Here is a 12,687-nt window from a genome sequence, read left to right on the forward strand (position 1 = left end):
GGGTTGGGTCCAGTATCTGGAGGTTCACTATATCTCTATTGATGATCTCCCTGAGAATTTTTTCCATGGCTTTAAATATACAACTAATGAGACTTATGGGTCTGTAGTTTCTAGGGTCTTTAGATGGTTTACCCTTGTGCAGAGGGTTGACTGTTGCCTTTCTCCATTAATGAGGCATAAAGCCTGTTTGGAGGATACAGTTAAATAGTAATTCCAGAGGTCATGATAGGTTATGTTTCATGCTACTTAGAAGGCATCCTGGATATTGTTTGGGCCCATTGGTGCAGTGTTCTTGGTCTTACTGAGAGCATTAAGGACCTGTTCCCTAGTGATATTATACTGAGTTATATTTGATATTTCCTGAAGGAAGGTTGATGGGGACAGAGGGATAAAGTTTGAGCTGAATTTATCAGCCAGGAGGTTTGCTATATCTTCTGGCTCAGTATATTTGGCTCCATTTATAATGAGCTCTGCACAGAATTGTGTGTTGCCTTTGCAGTTGCGGGCATAGTTAAAGAATGCTTTGTGGTTGTCCTTGGCCTGGGAGGCCAAACATACCTCAAATTTGGCTTTGGTAGACTTTATGTGTCCTCTGAGTTGTTTGTTTAGTTTGATGAGAGTACTTTTATCCTGCTGGGTACTGCACCTCCTCATTTTTGCCATGATTTTCTTCCTCCTGTTATACATCCTATTGATTTTGTGATTCCACCAGGGAGGCGTGTTTTTTGAGTTAGTTCTGTACTTGTTCCTGATGGGTATAGCTGCCTCTATGCAGCTATTAACATGCTTGTACAGGGTTTCTGTGAATAGTTCTGCATAGGCAGCAGTGCTCTCAGAATTGATGGGGGCTTCAAATGTTGCAAGGTTTTCACTTAATAGCAGGAGCTTAGCCTTAAAATAGTTCCTGAATATTCCAGGTTTAGTTGGAGATCCAGGTTTTATTTTTACTTCAAATGAGACCATTTTGTGGTCTGACCTTACCAGGGAAGGCATTACAGTAGGGGATGTGCAGCAGTCTCCCATATTAGTGAAGACCAGATCCAGTATGGTTGTGCCACTGTTGGGGTATAGACTGTCTGGTACAGGGAGGTAGTGTTTACAAAATCCAGGAATATCTGTGTATGTACGTTTGGTGTCATATTATCTCAGTTAAAAGTGGGGTAATTAAAGTTACCCATGAATATGGTGTTGGGTTGGATGGTTAGTATCTCTAACAAGTTTAGATGCATGGTATGGGTTTTCTGGGTCATTGAGGGGGACCTATATCTTGCAAGCAAGTGGTATTGGATTTTTCCTATGATGATTTGAACATGGAGTAGATCAAGTGCATTGTCCTGTTTGACCAGCCTTGAAGTGTATTTATTTTTTATATAAATAGAGACACCTCCACCTTTAGTCCCTGCCTTGTCAAGTAGCTGACCTAAATGTGTGGAAGGCATTATAACCTTGCACTGTTGCCCTGCTCTCTGCTGCTTTGAAACATCCCCGGGATTCATTAAACAAAAATTTCTGTGCAGGAACAGTGTAGCCACTCCTGCATGAAATATGGCCGCTGAGCGATTCACGAAACAGCTGATCTGACATGCACGAGCCTGCCGACACTGTTCCTGCACAGAAAGCCATGCAGAATGCTAATTACCTCATTTGCTGGTGAAAAACATGCAAATGAGGTGAATTAGCGATTCAGGAAGCAGACGGGCATCCATGCAAGAACAGTGCTGGTTGCAGAAATGTGTTTGGTTACTAACCAAACACATTTCTGCAAATAATAAAACTGAGGCATGACAGCTCAAATAAAAGCATGCATTATAAGCTTTAGGCATGCCCATGGCCAAATATATGGCCATTTGCACGTGAAGATGTTTAATTTAATAAAAAATCAAAGTTTTTTTTTTTGGCCGATCTCAACCGTTTAAGCATAGGACAGCAGCACGCAAACGGGATTGTGCCGAAAATAAGAAAAAAATATTAAAATACAATTTTAAGGGAAACCTGCAATTTGCCATTATAGTCAATGACATGCAGAATCAAAACATTATCAGGGAACACTGGTTGTCAAGGGGAAAGGCTCCGTGTCAGAGCAGTAACTATGGACTAAGGCAGTGGAGTATGCAAATGAGAGGAAATTTACTGAATCACAAAATATTCTAAGTCCACACACTGCTGCTAACTGTATAGGTGCTAGAAATGGATAGTGTAGGCAGGAGGAGCAGCAAACACAAAAAGGGTCTGTCATGCTTGTTGTAAGCACATTGGAGCTTCATTGCTTGGGTTTGAGCTTAGCTAAGCACAGCTAAGCAGTGGGTGTGTCTGAGGCTGTAATTTCTTACACCATGAAATAAAGACCGTGTTCACATCCAGGGGAGTGCCATTTCTGTTAAAATGTGTTTGCCTTAGATAAATGGTTGTGCGTGGCACTCACTGGGACTTAAAAAAAAGGAAATAGCAGCATTGTTTACATTTAGGCAGCGGGTTTGCACGCCGTGCCTCGGGACTTAAATGGGGCAGAAATGGAAAGGGGGAAAAGAAAAAAAAGGGAAATGGCAAAATACATCTGAGGGAAAAAAAAAAGGAAATAGCAAAATACATCCAGTCAAATACAAGTAAAATAACTGGCAGGTGGAATGTTTCATAGTCAGCCAATTACACAGGCAACATCTGCAGCAGACTACTATAAACTATGCAAAAACCTTCCTTGAAGCACCATCTTCACAACAGCCTCAGGCACAAGGGAATTCAGTCTTTTTAACAATAAATGAATGGAGTAGAATGTTCTGATAGCATATCTATGGTATTGATGCAAGCATGCAAGGGAATGGGGTGGCTTACTGGGATAGCAGCAGACAGCTATGTGGGACAGCAGGAAGTATATGCCCAGTACTGGTTTACCCACACTATGCAGTACCACCCTAGTTGACAAATACCACTGCAGTATATGTGGTGAGCCAAATAACTGGGGGGTCATAGGTCACATGCATGGATGTCAAAGTGGGGGTCCCATACTCACCCTCAACCTCACCCAGCAGGTCAGCTATAGAAAAACATGCAGAAACATCTGGCAAAGGCTCTCACATGGCAACATCCATGACATTCCAACCTACAGACTTACACAGTGATATCACAGCAGGTCTGGCAGTGGCAATATGACTCTGAAAGGTAGAAGTCTGAAACTAAAAATGTTTATGCCAGAACAATCTGACCTGTGGTTGATACTGTTATGCCTGTAGTCTCAAAGATATCACACCACTATGCTAAATGGGACCAAAATGTTAAGCAAATATCAGCATGATCTGTGCAAATGTGTATTGTGTATAGATGTGTCATCCCCCCACCCATAGTCCCATAGAAATTCCGTAACATGTTGGCTATCTGATGGGTAGAGTGATGGCTCAACATGAACAGAAAGCAATTGTCAGTAACACCTTTTTCATAGGTTCATAGGTTGGCACTAGGCTATTGGCCCTAGGGCCTATACAAGCCTAGCCATAACAATTCCCTGGATATTTCTTCCCACAATATTTACTTCTCTGGATACCTGTCTAGCAGGGTGACTGACATGATCCCCGGGGTGAATTTCTTATCTCCCATCCAATCATCAAGGTTCCTTTTGAAGACGGCCAAGGAGGTGCTCTGCTTGACATGTATGGGCAGTCTATTCCAGAGTATGGGGAGTCTCTGGGTCAGGAACCTATCCCTCCAGAATGTTTTGTTCATTGTGATGACAAGGTTTAGATCCCTGGAGTGTGTAGCTCTGAGGGAATGGGATTTCATTTAGTGGAGCATGTCCAACAGCTCAGGGTTTGACATGGCCTTGTATGTTAAGCAGAGATCACCTCTGAGTACACGATATGCCACAGCGTATAGCTGGAGTTTTTTTAGACGGTCAGCATATGGCATCTGCTTTAGGCCTGTGATACTTTTAGTGAGGTATTTCTGTGGCCTTTAAAGCTGTTGCTGATGTCTTGTGAGGTTCATTCCAAACGGGGCATTATACTCTGTAATGGGTCTAATGAGGGATGAGTACAGTGGGACAATGATCTCCTTTTGTCTGGATGAAAAGCCCTTAGTGATGAGATATGCTGCATAGAAGGATTTCCTGACTGTTGTAGCGATGTGGTTATCAAAAGTGAGACCACTGTCCACCTGTGTCCCTAAGTCTCTCATCACACTTTCAGTGTTTTGTGTACTGCCACCTATGTGGTAATTCATAGGTACATGTTTTTTACAAAGGGTATAACTATACATTTCTTGGCATTAAGCTTGAGCCCATGGCTCTGGCACCAGGCATCTGTTTCTGTAAGGCCCTTTTGTAGAATATCCACATCATTTGGGGATTTAATAATGGCTCCCAGTCTGCAGTCATCTGCAAACTTTTTTAGCCAGAGTCCCTTAGTGTTGGCCTGTTCTTCAGAGAAGTAGATGCCAAACAAGAGTGGTCCCAGGACTGAACCCTGAGGTACTCCACTTGTCACTTGTCTGGAGCTGGATTTGGAGTCAGCTACTTTTACAGTCTGAGTTCTGTCAGTAAGCCAGTTGGCAACACATCGAGTGATGTAGGGATTTATGCCCAGCTTAGTAAGTTTATCTATGATTCCAGAGTGGGGGAATGGTGTTGAAGGCCTTGGCGAGGTCCAGATAGGCTGTGTGGACTGCCTTACCCTTGTCCACAGCTCTGGATATTGATTTGAAGAAGTCAATCAGATTCAGGAGACAAGATTGGCCCGTCACAAACCCAAACTGGGTGGTGTCCAGTGTTTGAAGGTTGCCAATGTCTTTGTTTATAAGTTCCATGATAATGCTTTCCATGCCCTTGCAGATCGAGCTTGTCAGACTGATGGGACAGTAGTTCCGGTGATCCAAGGTGGATCCCCCTTGTGAAGAGGGATAACTGTAGCTGTGTGCCATTCAATGGGCATGAAGCCTGAGGTGAGGCTATGATTAAACATGACACTTAGGTGAGGTGCCAGTTCATTTTATAGTTCATGTAGTACACAGCTTGGGATGTCATTTGGTGCCATGGATGCTGTATTCTTAGCTTTGGAGAGTGTGGTCTCTACCTGTGTGTCTGTGATTACCGGAATTTGGCAAACTTTTGGTATTGAGATGGGCCATTTAGGGGGTGAGAGGGGGGTGAAGTTGGCACTAAATCAATCTGCCAGGATATTGGCAATATCCTTCGGATAAGTATATTTAATGTCATTCTGTTGTAGCTCAGAGCAGATCTGAGCATTGCCATTTAGATACTTGACATAACTATAGAATGCCTTGTGGTTGTCTTTGGAATCTTTGGCAATTTTATTTTCATAACTAGCTTTTGAGGAATTTATGAGGGACCTCAGCTTCTTACTGAGGCTGGTGAGGGAGTTTTTGCATCCTGGGATATTCCTCTTTTCTGTAACAGTTTCTTCCTTCTGTGGTATAGTTTGTTTATAGCAGGGGGCCACCAGTTTGGCTTCCTTTTTTTGGAGAAGAGCATCTTGGTTCTATTTGGGATGGCACGATTCATGCACGAGTGGATGTGCTCATACAGTGCCTTAGTGTAGGATTCTGTAGTCGAACTTTCAGATCCCGTCTGCATGGGTGTCATGAAGTTTGTCACTTCTGACTTCAGTAGCATGAAGTTGGCTTTGGAGAAGTTTTTAAGGAGGTTTCCTTACTGGGGGGTGGGGGTGGGATGTGGATGTCAAGGGTGATTTGCTTATGGTCAGACCTGACCAATGAGAGGGTGACTTACTGGGCCATCCCAGGGGTATCCACAGCCTGGCAGCCTGAGAACATATGATCATCAGAATGCACTGCCTTGCTACAGATGGCCTGCATCTTTCACACCTGGCCTACAGGCCTCTGGCAAATGCATATGCCTCACCCACAGTGCTCTGTTAGGGAGTGTCATGGGGTCCATAACACCAACATAACACAGTCTACAAAATGCAAAGAAAGGCCATGCTGCCAACTGCTAGGAGCAAACCTGCCAGCCACAGAGAGCCAGAAATCTGGACAAAGTAATGAATAATGGGGTGATAAAGGTTCAAAGAGAAGGGCACTTTTGAAATACTGCTCTAATAATGTTAGAAAGTTGAGGGAATGATTGTATTAGCATGGACTATCTGAATGACATGAAGTACGAAATTGCAAGGTCAGCTGTCAGGAATATCTGACTTCAACCCTGAGTGACTTGCAGAACACTTTTCGTTGAAAACCACACTCATTGGTGTAACCAACCAGATATATGAGTCATAAATCTGGACATTCTGTGATACTCTGTACAGTCGATAGGCAGGGCTAGGAGTCAAAACATGGGCATGCACTCATTGCAAGCAGTCCTAACCCTGGAAGATGGTGACATGTCAGCACCCACAGAACCCTGGCCCACAGCCATGGGGAGTAACACACACTTCCCTGATCACTCATCCTATGCAACATCCTGACCCCAAAATGTGGCCAGCCTAACCAAATGAGGTGGGCCATACATATATGTGAGACACTCACACACACCTCCAGGCTGGTCAAACAGTCTGACACACACAAGACCCTTCAAATGCAATCAACCTTTGAGAAGACCCCTATGCAAAGTACTGGTAGCTATAGACCAACATATCTGACCCAGGACACCTTCCCACATATCTTATCCCCTAAAAATCTATCTGGAGTCTGCCTGTCACCCTGATCCTGCCTGACTTATATTACCCAACCGTGGACTGGAAATCAGACTATGCCAGAACAGAAATGCACAGAGATTCCACCATTGTAATATATCACCAAGGTTCTGGATCTTTTCTACAGCTCCAGCAGTCAATTGGTTGTAGGCACACCTCTCAACAGGCTGAATTGTGCAAGATTGACTAGCATTTGGCCCATAATATTGGTGTGTGCATCATCCATCCTGTATTCCTCTGATAAATCACTGTGATGATCTGAGGAGGTATGTCATGAGGTACTGAAACAATACATGACAGTGTCAAACGTCATATATGTCAGTTGTCTGCTAAAACAAACCCTGTAACCCTAGTAACCCATACATTACTAAGTGAAATAGTCACAATCAATGGATGGCTCATTGTCTCCCCATTTTGATAGGCTATCTCCAGATATCCTGCCACTGCGGTGGTGGTGCTGCGGTAGCATTGTTGCCTCACAGTAAGACGTTGTCCTGTTCGATTCTCAGCTAGAGCGTCTTCTGTGTAGAGACATGCGTGAATGGGCGTACCTCCATTGAAGATTGTGCATCAGGGCCGGCAACTTGGCATGTAAAAATCTACTGCCAATCATTAGTGGACCGGAGTTCCGCTGTGGTGACCCCTAACCGGGAAAAGCTGAAAGACACAACATCTCCAGGTATCCTGCCCAAACAGGTTGAGAGGTATGGCTATAGCACAAAACAAACCAGACTGGAATACAACAATCCCTGGAATGGAGTCCCACATTTACTATAGAAGGTCATACTAGGCATGCTCATACACTTAGAGAATTGTCAGTAGGATCTAGGAATAAACAGCCCTTTCCCACCCAGTGCACTACTCATTGCCCTTCCGTAGCAGTCCTAAAGATGTCAGTCACCATAGAAGTCCCTTTGTGAGGCCTCAGCCCTATAAACTCTGTGGTGCATGCGATAACTGCATAACACTATAGCACAAATAAATATTTAGGTAGGAGTTCTAATCTCAGTACTGGCAAATGTAAAAGTGTGTGTGTGTGTGTGTGTGTGTGTGTGTGTGTGTGTGTGTGTGTGTGTGTGTGTGTGTGTGTGTGTGTGTGTGTGTGTGTCTGTCTGTAAGTTAAACATTGTGGGTCCATTCAAACCCAGTACACTTCCCATTGCTTTAGTTTAGCAGTCCTGCAGATATTAGTCATCTTAGAAGTCCTTTTCATCAGGCCTAAGCCCTATAAGCTCTGTGACTCTCTGGCAAATGTGTGTATATGTGTAGTTTAAAGTACTTTGTGGCCATTCTCACCCAGTACATCAACCATTGCCATACATTACAAGGGCTGGTGATGTTCCTCACCTCAGAAGTACCTTTGAACAACCTTCACCCTATAAGCACCATGATGCATGTGATAAATGTGTAACACTGTAGTAGCAATAAATAGATAGGTAGGGGTTCTAATCTCAGTCCTGGCAAGTGTGTGTGTGTGTGTGTGTGTGTGGGGGGGGGGGAAACCATATCCATTGGGGGGTGGATTTTGCTATTTTTGCTGTTGCCCACCCAGTACATGTCTCAGTGTTCACATTACAAGGCCCATAGTTTCATCCACTGTAGAGGAACCTGTAGACACTCTACAGCCCTATAAGCATTGTGCCACATGCAATAACTATATGCCAGTATGGAATAGCTAACAAGATTGGCAGCCCATGTAATCCTTGGATATAACTCCCCATAATAATCATACACAAATGCACTCAGGAAGACAGGAACCCCTACATCAGTAGGTTGCCTGCAAACTTGCTCACAGATAGAACCCACAGTGTGAAAGCAGTGGACTCCATGTCAGACTGCTGAATAATCAGGAGTGGAGTCCCACAGGTTGTGGACCTGGGTCCCCTCATGTTTGGGATGCACACCTCTGAGGACCAGCCCAATATGAAGGTGCCCTGGCTGACAATGTTTGCAGATGACTGCAAGATGGGTGCTATTATTACTCCCCACATGAGGTTGATATCCTTCCAAAGGCATCTCTGAGACCTATGACTGTGGCCAGAACCCTGGACATAAGCGCAATGCCAGATGATGTACCACTATCCCCTTTGGGTATGACATGTTTCCCATAAAGTAATACATTGATGATAGTCCACTGAATACTGATGTTGGTATAAGGGAACTGGGAACACAGGTTGACAGTGAGCTCTCTGTTTATACCACAGTGCCACTGTCTTCTGAAAGTCCTTCCATGTGTCACTTCTCCTGACTAAGGGTGTTGAATCCAGGAAGTAAAAGGACAGTGTTTCCCTGTACTCTCCCCTCAGTAGGCCAATCAATGTGTACTATGGCACATTTGCAATGTATCCCATTGGACACATGCAACAACAGATGAGGCTGCAAATGTACCTCACAAAGAGGATCTTAGGTGCTACACACCTGCCTCACATGGACAGACTCCAACAACTCCAGTGAATCTTTGTCTCATATTGACTACCTAGGTGCAAGCTCTGCTTGACATACACAGCCATGTCTGACCCAACCCTGTCAGGAATACTATGTCAGAATAAACCAGTCTGTCCACACAACATACCCCAGATACCTTAACCCCATCTCACAATCAACAGGACATGCTAGAGGGACAGTCACTCCAGAGATTATACTCAGTATATACACTGGGGAGTATCGTCAGGTGGCATGATGCCAGTGTATTCCCATGGGCTAGCCTTGTAAAGCCTCCATGGCTATTTGCCAAGTGCACACCTATGAATCTTTTTATATCTCAGTACTGTCAAATGTGTGTGTGTGCATTAGTGTGTATAAAAGTGTTTGTAAGTGTGTAAACATGTGGGTGAAAGTAGTTGGTGGCCCGTCTCACCTAGTACAACTACCATTGCCATACCTTACAAGTGCTGTAGATGTTATTCACTATATAGGTACCTAGGGACACTCCAACCTATAAGCTCTGTGGTGTGTGCGGTAACTGCATAACACTATAATACCAATAACTACATAGCTAGGGGTTCTAATATCAGTCCTGGCAAATGTGTGTGTGTGTGTGTGTGTGTGTGTGTGTGTGTGTACTATTGTGTGTATATGTGTAGTTTACAGTATTTTGTGGCCGCTGTCTCCCAGTACATCACCCGTTGTCATAATTTGCAATGGCTGGTGATGCCCCTCACCTTAGAAGTACCTTTGGACAAGTGCCACCTCATAACCTCTGGGGCACATGCAATAAATGCGTAACAATGTAGTAACAATAAATAGATAGGTAGGAGTTCTAATCTCAGTCCTGGCAAACGTATGTGTGAGAAGAGTATTCTGTGTTTGTGTGAGAACAACATCTATTGGATGGGCATGGTTTCATATTTTATGCCATGGTACTCACAGTACACATTCCTAGGTCTACTGTAGGAGGTCCACTGTTCACATCAACCGTAGTGGTATCTGTCGATACTCTTCAGCCCTATAAGCCCAGTGCAACAACTTGGAATAGTATGGTACAAATAAGATAGGTTGGTCTGTTAATGTCAGTACTGGCAAGTGTGTGTATGTGTGTGTGTGTGTGTGTGTGTGTGTGTGTGTGTGTGTGTGTGTGTGTGTGTGCGCGCGCACTGGTGTATATAGCAGTGGTTGTGAGTTTGTAGACTTATATATGACACTATTATGAGCACTCTCACACCCAGAACACCCACCGTTGCCATACCTCACACAACCACGTGATGTTATTCACCGTACAAGTACCTTGTGACACTCATCACACTAGTAGTCCTGTTCAACCTGCAATAACCACATAATAGTGTGGTACCACAATGTGAGGGGAAGGGGTTCCAAACACAACACTGGCAACTGTGATCCTGTGCATGCATGTGTGTGTGAACAGTATTCTCTGTGTTTGGTCAACACAAGATCCTTTGGGGTTGAGGGGGTTAGCAATCTGAGGTGTGTTCCACCCACCACACTTACCATTGTTCACTCTACTAGAGATGATGTCAACCACCATAGGCTTATATGCCCTCACATGCAAGAACTGTCACACAGACCTGGGAAATGTGTGCAGATATAGTTGTACCTCGGCAATAACATGGTCAATGTGTTACAATACTGCCAAATCCCTCGTTGGTGATGTCTGCAGGGCCACATCCTGCTGACACACAGACATCTGGAACACAAACAGAATACAGCATGTGAGAACACATTCCCATAGTGTTACTAACACTAGTAATGCATCATGGCTGAAAAGGTACACACACACACACACACACACACACACACACACACACACACACACACACACACACACACACACACACACAATGATGTGTACCCATTACAAATGCCAGATGATAGCACCTTACACAGCATTACATAGCTACACTCTACTAAAGTCACCCTGTGCATCAGACCCATATTAGCATGTCCCTGCATCGATGGTATGGATGGCAGGGATGTGGCACAGGTATCATCATATGCACAGGGTGTTGTATGGGTTTGCCAGAAGCCTAGGCTGGGCCATGCGGTTAACATCATGTGTGTGTGTTTGGGGAGAGTTCATTAAATAGGCTGTGCAGGGGTGGTGTGAGTGTGTGTGTGTGTGTGTGTGTGTGTGTGTGTGTGTGTGTGTGTGTGTGTGTGTGTGTGTGTGTGTGTGTGTGTGTGTGTGTGTGTGTGTGTGTGTGGAGATGACTTGTCTAATGGGGATGTGTGTGTCTTTGTATGCACACAGTCATGCCATGTGGGCACCCTACACAGGGGTATTCTGGACATCTGTGGGCCATACATGACAGGGTATAAAGTTCACAATCTCCAGTCATGGACATGGGAACTGGGCCTGTCAAGGGTATCACTGGCACCACCAAGCTGAGTCCAAATGCAGTACTACTCCCCGATGTTGACTGCTGCCTGCTGGATCCGCATTTCTGTTAGGACTGGCCTGGATCACATGCCCATGGCCTGCTGCATCATGGTGTGGAGAGCACACCCATTCAGTAGTGCTTGTGGTACTGACAGTATGGGAACATGATGGTGCATGGCCACATAGACCCTCAGCTGATCATGGGGCTGCCCTACTTCCATGTGGCTGCTGGCCATCGTCATCCAAACTCTCAAGCACAGATATTCCACAGTCAAGGAGTGCCAAGGTTTCTCCCCACCATCTCTCTATGACCTCAGTATGCTCATGGATGGCTGCAGTGAGTTCATGAATATCACCATTGACACCAGGATATGCTCATCCACAACCCTATATATATATATATATATATATATATATATATATATATATATATATATATATCTGGTGTTACATTCATTACGTGCCTGTGCCTCCATGATCGCCCAAAACATGCACCTGGTGATTGCTACTATGGCACATGCAACACAGGCATGATGGGCTGCAATCCTCTTCCAAGCACCCTTGCCCATCTGCCTGTGTGGGACCTCACCAGCACTCTGGCTATAGCTAGTGCCTGCACCCTTACTTGCAATAGTCACCACAGTATTCTGTTTCATGCCACCACCTACCAACTGTCAATTATCTGTGGCCACTGGTGATGGGGAATGTGTGGGCATTGTGACTGTGTGCCAGGATGGGGATGACAATAGTGAGATGCCAACTGATGGCACAGATTCAGACCCTGACAACCCCACCTTTGCCTCAATATGAGTATCATCATGGTCAGAGTCTGCCAAGACACTGACATCTGCATCAGAGCAGGAGGGACGGTGACCACCATGTCCACCTGTGATGGAAAAACAGCATATGTAAATTACTACCAACACTATAAGGTTTGCTGGCACACACACACACACACACACACACACACACACACACACACACACACACACACACACAGGGGTGAGGTGCCTCAAAGGCATTGTGCAGACCTCACATTAGTCGACTGAGGGCATTCACGATACTCAGTCAGACAATAACATACACACTCCTGGCAGATCCTCAGCATCATACAGGCAGTCCTTTCCAATTACCATTACTACTAATATACACCTCTGGGGTACGTGAGTGGTGTTAGCAGGTGATGGCCCTTCAGCT

This window comes from Protopterus annectens, chromosome 3.part1, assembly GCF_019279795.1.
Source record: "Protopterus annectens isolate FY-2018-M chromosome 3.part1, PAN1.0, whole genome shotgun sequence".
NCBI lineage: Eukaryota > Metazoa > Chordata > Ceratodontiformes > Protopteridae > Protopterus > Protopterus annectens.